The sequence below is a fragment of the Sparus aurata genome, chromosome 4 (assembly GCF_900880675.1).
Source record: "Sparus aurata chromosome 4, fSpaAur1.1, whole genome shotgun sequence".
Taxonomy (NCBI): domain Eukaryota; kingdom Metazoa; phylum Chordata; class Actinopteri; order Spariformes; family Sparidae; genus Sparus; species Sparus aurata.
Genome location: NC_044190.1, coordinates 32,143,751 through 32,155,329, shown reverse-complemented (window position 1 = coordinate 32,155,329; position 11,579 = coordinate 32,143,751).

Here is an 11,579-nt window from a genome sequence, read left to right as displayed (position 1 = left end):
CTTTATTAGCCAAAATGTTATTATCAGTTCAAATCCTCTTGTTGCACCCTCGGCTCATCCCGCTGCCTGGAATTTTTCCATGCGGCGTTCGGGCAGGGTAAATGTTTAGAGGGAATATTTGGAACAGCTTTAGCCTTTCACATGCTAATGTAAGCACTGGCGGCACAAGAAAGCTGGCCTGACCCAGGGGCCACACGGTGACACAGTCTGCTGATTCAGTGCCGGCAGCCCTGGCTTTGTTTATGTGTGTGCACGAGAAATAATGCACGTCATAAAAAGGGAGAACTTTGAAGGGGAACCACTACCCTGGATGATAAATGCCCCCTGCTCTTCAGATATAAATAACTCTTCCCAATAGTACAAAAGCAATCTTAGGAGTGACTTATTCTCCGTCATTTTTACAATAACATCGGGCCGTGTTTCCACCCCTGGTGTTCCTCACATATGGAATCATCCTCTGGGAATTTTTGTCAAGCGCTGTTTCGGACACAAACTGTATCACTTTTTAATTGAGATGCTTAAAGTAGAATATGTCACCTGTTGCTAAGTATATAAAATAAAATCAGCGCTGACAAATGCAACAAATAAATGAGATATTAATGTCTGCTGGAGGAATCTGTGCTGAATCACAGAGCCGGCTCATATAGAGAGGGAATAAAACATGCTTCATTGGTTTACTTCAAGGATTGTCCGTTTTCAAACACAACTGGCAACACGTGAAACTTGTGTTTGTCTTTGTCTCCCACATCCCTTGTAAAATCTCCTCTGTTCTCTGTGTTATAGTATACATCAGTACACAGAGAGTCGTCTCATTGTCTGTGCAGCAGTCATTTCAGTGAGCAGAGGAATTTACACAGTCTGTGGATCTGTCAGTAGGTGGTATAGGAAACTGTAAAGATAAGTTCCTACAGCAGCTTAAGCTTAGCTTCCTTTTCACAAGAGCCTTCGGCATCTCTCAGATCTCTCAGATATGCAGCCGTGCCCTCGCTCTTATCAGTAAACCTGACCATGCCCACTTCCACATTGTGCTTGAAGAGTGAGATCGAGATCTGGTGTTTGTCTGCGGGTGTGTGTGTATGTGTGTGTGTGTGTGTTTGTGTGTGTGTGTGTGTGTCTTTGTTGGGGGAAATTTTGCAGGGCTGATATTTGTCAAGGTCACTTATCAGATCTGATAAAGGATGTTCAAGGTGTCTAGAGGAGGAAGTGAAGCAGTTTAGTTCAATCATGTGTCACTCCCTCCCGTTCATATGTTGTTTCATTGACTCATTCTTTGCATGAGCAGCATGACATCACCATGATAGTGGCCGTGATTGTTTTCATAATATCAGTATCACAGATAAATGTTTAAATATTGATGACTTCAAAGCTAATTGTATCAACTGTGTACAGACAGCTCCGTTGCAGTAAATGGATCCCCGTCTTTGATTGGTAGACGTTACTGGAGAATGCAAGTCCTCTCTTGGCAATTTCTTTAAAAAAATATGTTTTTGATGATCAGAAACAGAGGTCCCCGTTTGGTGAGTGTTGAAATATAGTCCACTGTTAGCGATATTCATGTGCGCGTGTGTGTGTGTGTGTGGGTTGGGGAAATCTTGCATGGATGATATTTGTCAAAGTTGCTTATCAGATCTGATAAAAGATGTTCAAGGGGTCTAAAGGAGGAAGTGAAACCATTTAGTTTGATCAGGGAACAGTGGCAGCATTAGAGGCAAAACAGGCTGCCAAACCCAGTGACTGCTGTTCAAGTCTGTGGTTCAACATTTGTATGTTTCAAACACAACTGGAACAATTTCCAGTCGTGTTTGGATGGGAAGTCAAGCCATTTCCAGCTTTGGCTGGCTTTGGCCCTGGAGTGACCAAAACAGCAAAAACATGATGTTTTCCTGACCCCAACCAAGTGGTTTTTGTACCTAAACCGAACCAGACCAGCACAGCTCTGTGAAAAGAGAAACATTTGAACCCAAAGATGTTTCGAGTTTACAACATAAAGAAATGTGTATTTTTATATCTGATTATGTCTGTTATGATTGACTATATATCTCTATGATTGGTTGATCTAAACAAAATAATAACAGTTTACATTGCCGTGCCTTTTTTTTCCTCTTACGTTAGCATGTTAGCATGTTAGCATTATCTTGATAGCACTAAAACAGGAGGTTCAGCTGAGGTTTATGATAATGATATTGGTTTTGCAGGCATTTGGTCATAAACGAAAATATTAGACTTATTTTGTACCATCAGATTTATTTGATCTGATGGTACTAGGTGAAAACCAGGGGATCACCAATGACATCGGGACTTATCACCTTGACATATGGATATCTTAGGCATACTGTTAATATCTATGCTATTACTTTGTTCAGATATTTTCGGAGCAAAATTGTGGACTGAGCCCACTTTGCCATCCAAAGAGTAACACTGCAGATACTCATCTGCATGGCTGCTTTATATCATGTATCTGCTCCAAAAGAGAGTTTTAAGTTTGTAAAATTCTGCTATACTGAATCTAAACATCTGCCTGGGTTTACTTTATTCAACTCCAATAAACCAATATAGAAATAAGATGAGAGAGGAAAACATAGGGGAGAAACCAAAGATGCCCATTTGTCTTATCGAGTGGCTCTTCAGTGCCTCTGCTATCCCTGAAATCTCTTTCGCAAAAAAAGTTGCGAGGAGCAGCGTAATGCAGGCTGACAGGCTGAGAGCAGCCAAGACATTATCGTCCTGTTTCTAGGAGCAACACTGAGGCTGCCACCGCTCCAGATCCAACCCCATGGCCCTGCCCAGCTATCTGCTTTTGCTTTATGTCTTTTCCTGCAGCGAGCAATTGACGAAGGACAATTTGTTTGGATGTTAAATGCTGCTGCGCTGGCTGGTGGAGGATTATATGAGATGGTCCAGTGATTTGTGGTGGCTGGTAGTGGGCTGGAGTAAGTATACGTGTTGGTGCGTGTGAGGGAGTGTGTGCGCAGACAAACAGTGAGAATGCGTGTCAGTCTTTGTTCAGTTCCAGGTCCTCGCTCTAACACAGATGTCAGTTGTCTTCCACCCTGCATCTTTCTACATTTATGTCAATGTATCCGCCGCTATAGGAAGACATTTGTTACGTGTTTGTCCTTTGTCCTTCGCACTGTAACATTCATTGCCTGCTGAAAGATTAATAATCGTTGAATTTCATTGTACCGGGATTTATGAAACCCTCCTCTTGTCGAGTCTTCTTTATATGTTTTGGCAGCCGGGAGAATCACTGACTTAGCCTGTGAAGCTTCACACGCTGAAAACTCGGCCAAATGCTACTGTGAGCTTTCCCAGATCTCACACACTGACAGACTTCCCTGACACACCAGCAAACGGGTGCAGGACGAAAGATGGAGGCATGTGTTCATGAATGTTATAAGCCAAGGAAACTTCATCCTTCACAGTAAGCATGTGTGTGAATGTAATTGTTTTAATTATTTGCTGTCATTATTATTCATCATTCCATGAGGAAAAACATTTTCTCCTCTTGCCAATTGCAATATCCTTTTTCTGATGTTGAACTTCTGTGCCATCCACATGACCCAAGACTCTGTCTGTCTCATCCCATGCCATGGCCCAATGACCTCTGTTACAAAACCTTGTGTTTATTCTTTTTTAGTATCAGTGTCTCGTCTAAATGTTCGCCAGTTCTTGGGAAGATGAACCTCGGTGTTCTTTCATCCTCAAGAGAGCAGCGAGAGATCACCAGTTACGTCTCAACTGTTGTCCAAAACATCTTGAGACAGCCCTTCATTTGATCCGGTCGAGGCCCCTTTGAACGCTGCTGTAGAACGCGGTCCTGAAGGGCTTCACCCTCAGATGATAAAAAAGTGAATTATTGGTTTGTTTATCATGCTCTTAAAACCTAAAGTGCATTATTAAACAGAGAGCACATTAAAAGGGGAGTATTGTTAAAAGTGTTTTAAAAATCTTGTAAATCCCCGTAATTTATGTCACTGTGTTCGAGGAGGCTCACCCTGGCCTTCTGGTTTTAATTTGGGGAAGGCTCTGCTCTCCGGGGTCTGTACCTGTGATGCTGGGGTTTGTTCCCAGACACAATCTGACCGATGTGACCCCTTCAGTGGGGTAATGGTAGCCTCAAATTTAGAGAAGTCAGCAACCAAATCAACACATTTGGATCAGGGAGGCAGAAAACTCTAGGCCATCTTCCTGTAACAGCTCAGCTGGATACTTTTGAGCAAGGCACTAAAATTAAAAGTTATTTTTTTTAAAGAAAGTTAAAGAAATATAGTGTCTGTAAATGTGTGTCAGAAGCAAAGAAAGTGTGCACATCCATCCCCGGTCAGGTACAGGTGAACAAAAAGCAGCATGGGAAATTAGAGGTCAAGCTCTCAAAAAGGATTCAACTGATGCAAAGTTTCAGTTTACAATTTCTTTGCCAAGCAGACATCTGTGAGATCAAGAACAGGCTATGCAGGGAAAATATGACAGCTCCATCTACAGTTAGGAGATGACATGATACCAAACAACACCTTTTATCCACAGTGGATGTTCTGTGAGGCTGTACTGTGAGGCACAGTGGTGCTTTTAGGTAAATGCCAATGACAACGCTAACAGGCTGATCTTAAGCTGGCAAAATGTTGAAATGTTGCGCGGTCACCATTTTAGTATTAAAGCCGAGCTTGTGGTAATGCTAAGATGTGAAGTCCAAGGATCTCCAGTTTGAATATCTTTATAAACATCATAGCGGTCAATTTACTAGTGGTCGAGATATTTCAGGACACTACACAAACGTCATTAACATCATTAGGATATATCGTGTGGGCACAATTCAGATGTGTGCCAATATTTGTGCCAATTCATCCAGTAGATACAGATATAATGTTGCTGATGCTGGTGGTCTTACAGGAAAAAGTTGGTTGTTAAAAAAGTGAGCGGGGTATATCCTCTGGGGACCATGAACGCCTGAACACATTTCCGTGGGCATTCATCAAAAGCTTGTTGGGATATTTCAGTCTAGACCACCCAACATACAATCCTACAGTGTCAACTATAGCAACACACATTTTAAATGAATGTCATTCTGTATCATGTGACCTTCTTATTGCAGCCGGAACTTTTATTTTTGGTTCACATGACATGTGCCTGACGTAGACATCATTAAAAAATATTTTTGGAACTTGCTATTTTCTTAAAAAAAAAAAAAAAAGACAACCCTCTCTTTTCTTGTTCATCTCCCACCATGAGTTAAATGTAATTGTAGTTTATATTCAACCATCACTGTATATAAAAGAGTTCACAACATTCAACAGTGGGACGTCAAACTGCATTACTGTGAAGCTTCAACAGTGACCAGGCCTTGTCTGGGTGCTGCCTGGGACCAGAAACCTGCTCCAGCCTCTGGGGACTCCCTGGCAGAGGCAACAATGGGTCAGAGCCCCTTCTTTGTGCGGTTGCCCTCCTTAATCAAACTAGCCAGAGGAGTGATTGGATTTTAATTCTGCTGGGCCCACCGTAATGGTGTGATGGACGGGGACTGGTGAATTGGAGCAAGATGTCAGCCCTCAGAGGCCTCCATTAATGATATTGCTTCATTTCTTAAAGTGGCAGGAACGCCTTGGGACAAGGGGATCGCTGCAGTTGGCAGCCAGAGACCCCCCTTCCTTTTTTTTTACCCTCTTTCTCCCCCTTTTTTTTTGACTGTCTTTATCTCTCACTGACTCTCGACCATTTCTGTCGCTCTACGTATGTCATCAATGTTGTTGGACCATCTCTTTAAATAGTCTCAGTATGTGTGTACATCGAGACTGCTGCTGTGTCACGTGACACGAGGGATGTGATTATTGTGCTGTTGGAAATGTTTTCATTCATTTTTGAATTTTCAATTGAAAGTCAACCTGAACGTTTTCACTGTATATGTAACATTTTCTTTTCACTTGATAAGATTTTAGCTCACATGTACATACAGCCAATCACATGCGAAAATATGTGAGAGTGTGCGATTTACATGTGACAAATTTCATGTATTTTCTTGCGCCATGTTTTGTTTCCACATGTGGAAATTCTAATCCACATGTGAGAAAAGCCAATCACACATGAATGTAAATGTGCAAGTGGACATTTTCATTGGTGTGTGGAAAAAGCAGAAAGCATATTCCCTTAGGAAAATGTCCAGTTCACACATGCAATCATTTTCTTTTCACATGTTAACATTTTAGCTCACATGTGACAATAGCCAGTCGCATGTGAGTGACCAATTTACATGTGAAGAAGCACATTTCTTCTAAAGCTTTCATAAGGGATAATGTGCATACGTAAAATTGCATAACTCCTTTTTATCAATGAGCATACAACAATGGATGTTTGTGTCCTGCATGCTTTACAGGATATGGCTCATCAGGAATGAAAGCCTGTCAATACGAACAGGGGTTAATTTTCCCTGATCGTGTGAATCAGCGACTCTTCTGACTCACAGTGTTTTAATCTGACAGCGGCAGTATATCAGCGGCATCTACATCTCAGTTTCGGCTCTGTATGCTATAATTAAAGTTTGCCTCTGTTCCATCCTAACTCTCGAGTCACGAGGTTAATTGAACTTTAGCACTAAATCTAAAACACAAAGACTTCCTGAAAACATTCTTGAACTCCTGAACTGACACTAATATGACCCTGATGAACGCCAGAGAGTCTCCCCGAAACCTTTTGATGCCGTTCCTCATCTCGAGTGACTCACACTCGATGCCTCATTGTTTGCTTCCAGTGACACGTGTTTGTCTTCCTCGCCGGGCTAATGACAGTTTGGTCCTGTCAAAGACTGAAGGGGGGGGAAGGCAAGTACAGGTGAACCCTCATTGTGTTTTATAGCGAGTCATTGTCGAGTGGGGCGGCTCCGACCCTCCTCTCCTCTCCTAATGGGCGTTGGTGTGTTGTTTTTGCTGCAGATTTATGCATGGGTGGGGCGCTGTGATTTACGGAGCTCTGACACTGTCTCAGCGGCGGGACCAGAGAGGCTGATTGTGGCTCTCTGTGTGTGTTCCAGGTGAGCTCGAGGTCTGCTCACCATCCATGCTCACACACATGCACACAGCGTGAGCTACATGCCCTGAAACTCACAAAATAAGAGCACACAGATGCTTTAATACACACACACACACACACACACACACACTCAGTTTGTTGCTACAGTTGCAGTTTCCTTCCTTAAGGTTCACCTGAAGTACAAAAGGATAAGAGGGCATGTTGTGCTGCCCTGCAGGTATTGAACGTTAAAGGTGCGGTATGTAGTTTTTCGGGAAGATGTTGTAATCATAAGAGAAAGATCTTCATTCGCTGATTTTAATAAGACAAACTTGCTTTCTTTTCCTGACTGATTTAACTGAATTAACAATTTCATACTGTTTTGCTTTGTTTGTATGTGGCAGACCCTGCCACCTGTCTAGGTTCAAACAGTGTTCTGCGGACCTTATCTTCTTCTGAGAATAGCTTGATTATTCAGTCATGAAAAAAAAAACATGTTTCAGAGATTGTATTATTACCTCAAACACACATGAATACTACATTTCGGAGTTTGAATTTCTACATAGTGCTCCTTTAAGTTTAACACAGCTGTTCAGAATTTCCTCGTCTTTTTGTTTAAATTTGGACAAAACGGTGGCTTTAAAAATATGAAAGATGTTGGTATATTAAAAAGAAAACTATGTCAACAAACACGTCTTGTTTAGAAAAAGAAAAAAAAAATCAATATTTGTTGTTTTTAATGCAGCTCTCTAAAATACAGCCACCTCTGTTGGCCCCCAGTGCTTTTAAAAGTTTAAAGGATAATACTTGGATATTTACTCATTGTGTCAGTTTCCCATAAAAGCAGCATTCACTCCCCAGGATCGATAGTACACAAGTAGCCGGGGTACCACTGCACATAGATGTTGACGCTGCCCTTTCATTATCAGTGTAACCCACGAGCAGAGAGGATTAAATTCTTGTCACCAGATGTTAAATTGGCCATTACCCATCGAAGATGAATTGGTCCTTAAATTTCCCATTAGGAACACCTGACAAGAGGAGGAGAAAACACAGTGCAAACACAGCACACAGTTATAATGATGTTGACACAGGGGTTAAAGCTGCACTGTGTTGATTATAAGAGAGGAAGACGAAGAAGAAGAAAGAGATTTGTTGTGTCTTTTTTGATGGATCCTGTTTTGCAGTGCTTTACTAATTGTGTAATTTCTCACTTTCCTTTCATAGGTGGAGAACCAGCGTGCAGGGACACAGCTTTATTTTCTTATATCTATCTCATAATTTGATTTCATTTTATATAAGTTACAGAGAGCCTCAGCCCCACACGTTGTTGTTTCTCAACTCAAGTACAATACTTTGTCCAAACCCCCCTCCCCATTCCTTCTTTCTTTTTCTTGCAGAAAAATAAAAAGCTCCCAGTTCGGCCTCTGCATTAAGTCAGCCTGTCAGAATGCTTCCCAGGAGAGTTTTGGACTTGGAAGTTCCTCTGCTGGTGGCCCCCACTGGAGCAGCGAGGTCACAGTGGACCCGAGTGTCGAAACTTTCACAGAGCCGCCGCAGACTTATTTTTACACAACGTTTGGCAGTAACGCTAATTCAAAAGTCTCAGGACGGTTTCTTTGTATGTCACAAAAGGGTTCAGGAGGCAAATTGTCATGGAAGACAAAAATCAAAAACATATTGCTTTGGTTTTATTTTAGTGTATTTTTTTTTTCCCAATTCCTGTGAATGATAGATTATAAAAAAAACATGTCAGTAAAAAACAATGTGATTGTACGGTTTTCTAGAGGTTAAAATGTAAAAAGTTTAAATTGTTATATGTGATATAACATGAATCAGTGAGTGGACTCAAGAATTTAAAAGAATGAATCACGTGTAAGCAAAAACAACAGTAATAATAATTTTAGAAATAAATGAAATCATGTTAACTTTATTATATATTAATTATTATTATTATTGTTGTTATTATTATTATTATTGTTGTTATTATTATTATTATTTTCTATGTATTTGTTTATTTATTTATTTATTTATTTGTAATAGAAATATAATCCCCTCCCTATGATATGAATTTTACAAGATTCAGTGTGCAAATACATGTGAATTATATTGCAGGGTTTCATTTTTTCACCACAATCTAACTGTCATGACTCAATACGTCTGAAAAAAATTCATGTTGAATCAGTACCAGTTTGCATGGCTCCTATTCGTGATCTGCCAGATTCCCTTTCAGATTAGAATTTCTGATTTAAGACAAACAATTAAATTTGTTCTTCAGGCTTTTGTCCAAAAGTCTCCTCAGTGATGTTATGATTAATAGACAGCAGACCTCCCAGCTCAACTGCTAAATTGGATTGTGGTAATTGGCTTTGCAAATTACCAATTCATCAATTCATTACTGTTTGGTGAACAATGGTGACAAACATCTGGCAGCTGGCTCTAAAATAGATTTACAATTTTACTGAGTCACACCAAGACATGTTTCTGATATTTGATTAATTCTCACTGCTCAAAAAAAAAAAAAAAATATTTGAAACAATTGTTAGTTTGACAAAGTTATGGCAGAAAATTCACCACAGCCTGAACATTATTACTTTAACAAATGAAGGATTTATTGCAGGACTGTTGTATTAGACTGCATTTGTTTGGGCCAGGTGAACCTAATAAACTGGCAGCTGAGTGTTTATGCACACAGCTGTATTACAACTGAAGACCATCAGAGACTGTATTTTTATTTATTTTTTAAGGTCAAATTCAACCCCTTAAATAAACAAATATATTACAATTTGAGTTGTTTTGCTGAAATTTGGCGTGTTGGTTTAAAGATTATAAATTATTATGTGACTAATTTTCTATGAAACTGGCATCAAAATGTAAGAAATGTATTACTGTTATTTATTTATTTCTTAATTTTGGAAAGAAAAACAAACTGTGAAAAACAAAATGCAGCATGTCTCAAAGTCTGTCCTTCTAGTTTTATAAATGTTTTTATACCCCACTGAATTTATATATAATCCACACATATAATCCATGTCCATGTGTCTGTCAGTCAGTGGCAGTTTAGTGACTCGCGCTCGTGGGCGGGCGCTCCAAGTCCTCGCGAGCGACGCCGGGTGATCTAATTACATCAACCCCTCCGTCAATTAGAGAATTACATCACACCTTTAAATGGACTCGTCCTCTTAATCATTAATGATACGGTGTCATTCCCTCTGACAGCGTCCAGTTGCGCCGCGGTAACTCGACACAGTTCCGAGTTAATCCTTAATAATATGATGGAGGAGGCACTGTCGCACTGTTCCGGAGTTTAAGTTTGTTTATGTATTTTTTATTTTTTTTTAAATAATTCGGGTGTATATTATACGTCCTGTATCTGGGTGCAGGTTAGTACAGTGAGGATTACAACTAAAACCTGCGTCTGTGCTGAGCAGAGTGAGCTGATGAGGCTGCAGATCCGCAGAGATCAGCGCTGTTTGTTTTGGTCCTTGTTTAACGCGCGGAGGGGAAACGCCCCTCGACGGAGCTGAGGATCGTGTGGCCTTCAGGTGCTCACGAGTCATTTCATGGCTGTCAGATGAGAAGATCTCACATCTGTGTGACAGACTAAAATGCAAAAATTAACTTTAGTTTTAGTCTATGCAGTCCTTAATTTAATTCTTATCTGTCTTTCTTTTTTTTTCTTTTTTGGCTTTCTTAATTATTATATTTTTAGGAAATTCTAAATTTAGGAGACATTTTACGAGCTTTTCCTAACTAATTATTATTTCTCTTTTATTTCCCCATATTTGATCTCTCAACAAAAGCTTTTAAATCCCCTTTTTTTCTTTTTTACTATTAAAACCCTCTCAGAGTTCAAAAGCTTTTTTTTTACATACAGGCTAATAAAAATCGCTTCAGTCTACCTCCTGTGAGCCTATAGGGGGATGAGTTACAACAGTGTCCGTGCTGGAACAAAAAAAAAAAAACAAAAAAAAAAAACGAGCTGGTTTTCTTGCGAACATAAACGGGCCCCACAATGATTTTCTCTTCTCGGGGAGAGGTAATAAGCCCCCCTTGCATTCCTGTCCGTAAACGCCATTGTTATTCTTCACTTATCTCTGTTATCTTAATCTGCTCGCATTGTTGACTTATCTTATTTGAAATAGCTCAATTACAAATCTATTATCTGCCCCTTTGTCATTCAAACTTCCGATTGAGACACCGTCAGTGTGGAAACAAACAAACAATTTAAAAAAATTTAAAAAAAATCTGTTGGATTGTTTTGCTTAAATATATATATAAAAAATGTCCATAAATTATTTTGTGTGTTATTGAGTCCACTTTTTTCAAATACAGTAAACAGGTATAAATCAGTGCACCGGTGTAATTCTGTCTGTTTTCCAAATTAAGATGAATTTTCTAAAGCCATGTTTTCACTTTTTCTGCTTTTTAATCTGAAAGTGAAATGATCTCACCTGACTGGCAGGTTGTTGGGGGTTTTTTTTTCCACTCGGGATTTTCTGACTAAATAACATGAAATATACATTAAAAGAAATAAATTACGTGTCAAACAGAAAGAAAGAAGAAGAAAAAAAAACAGGTTA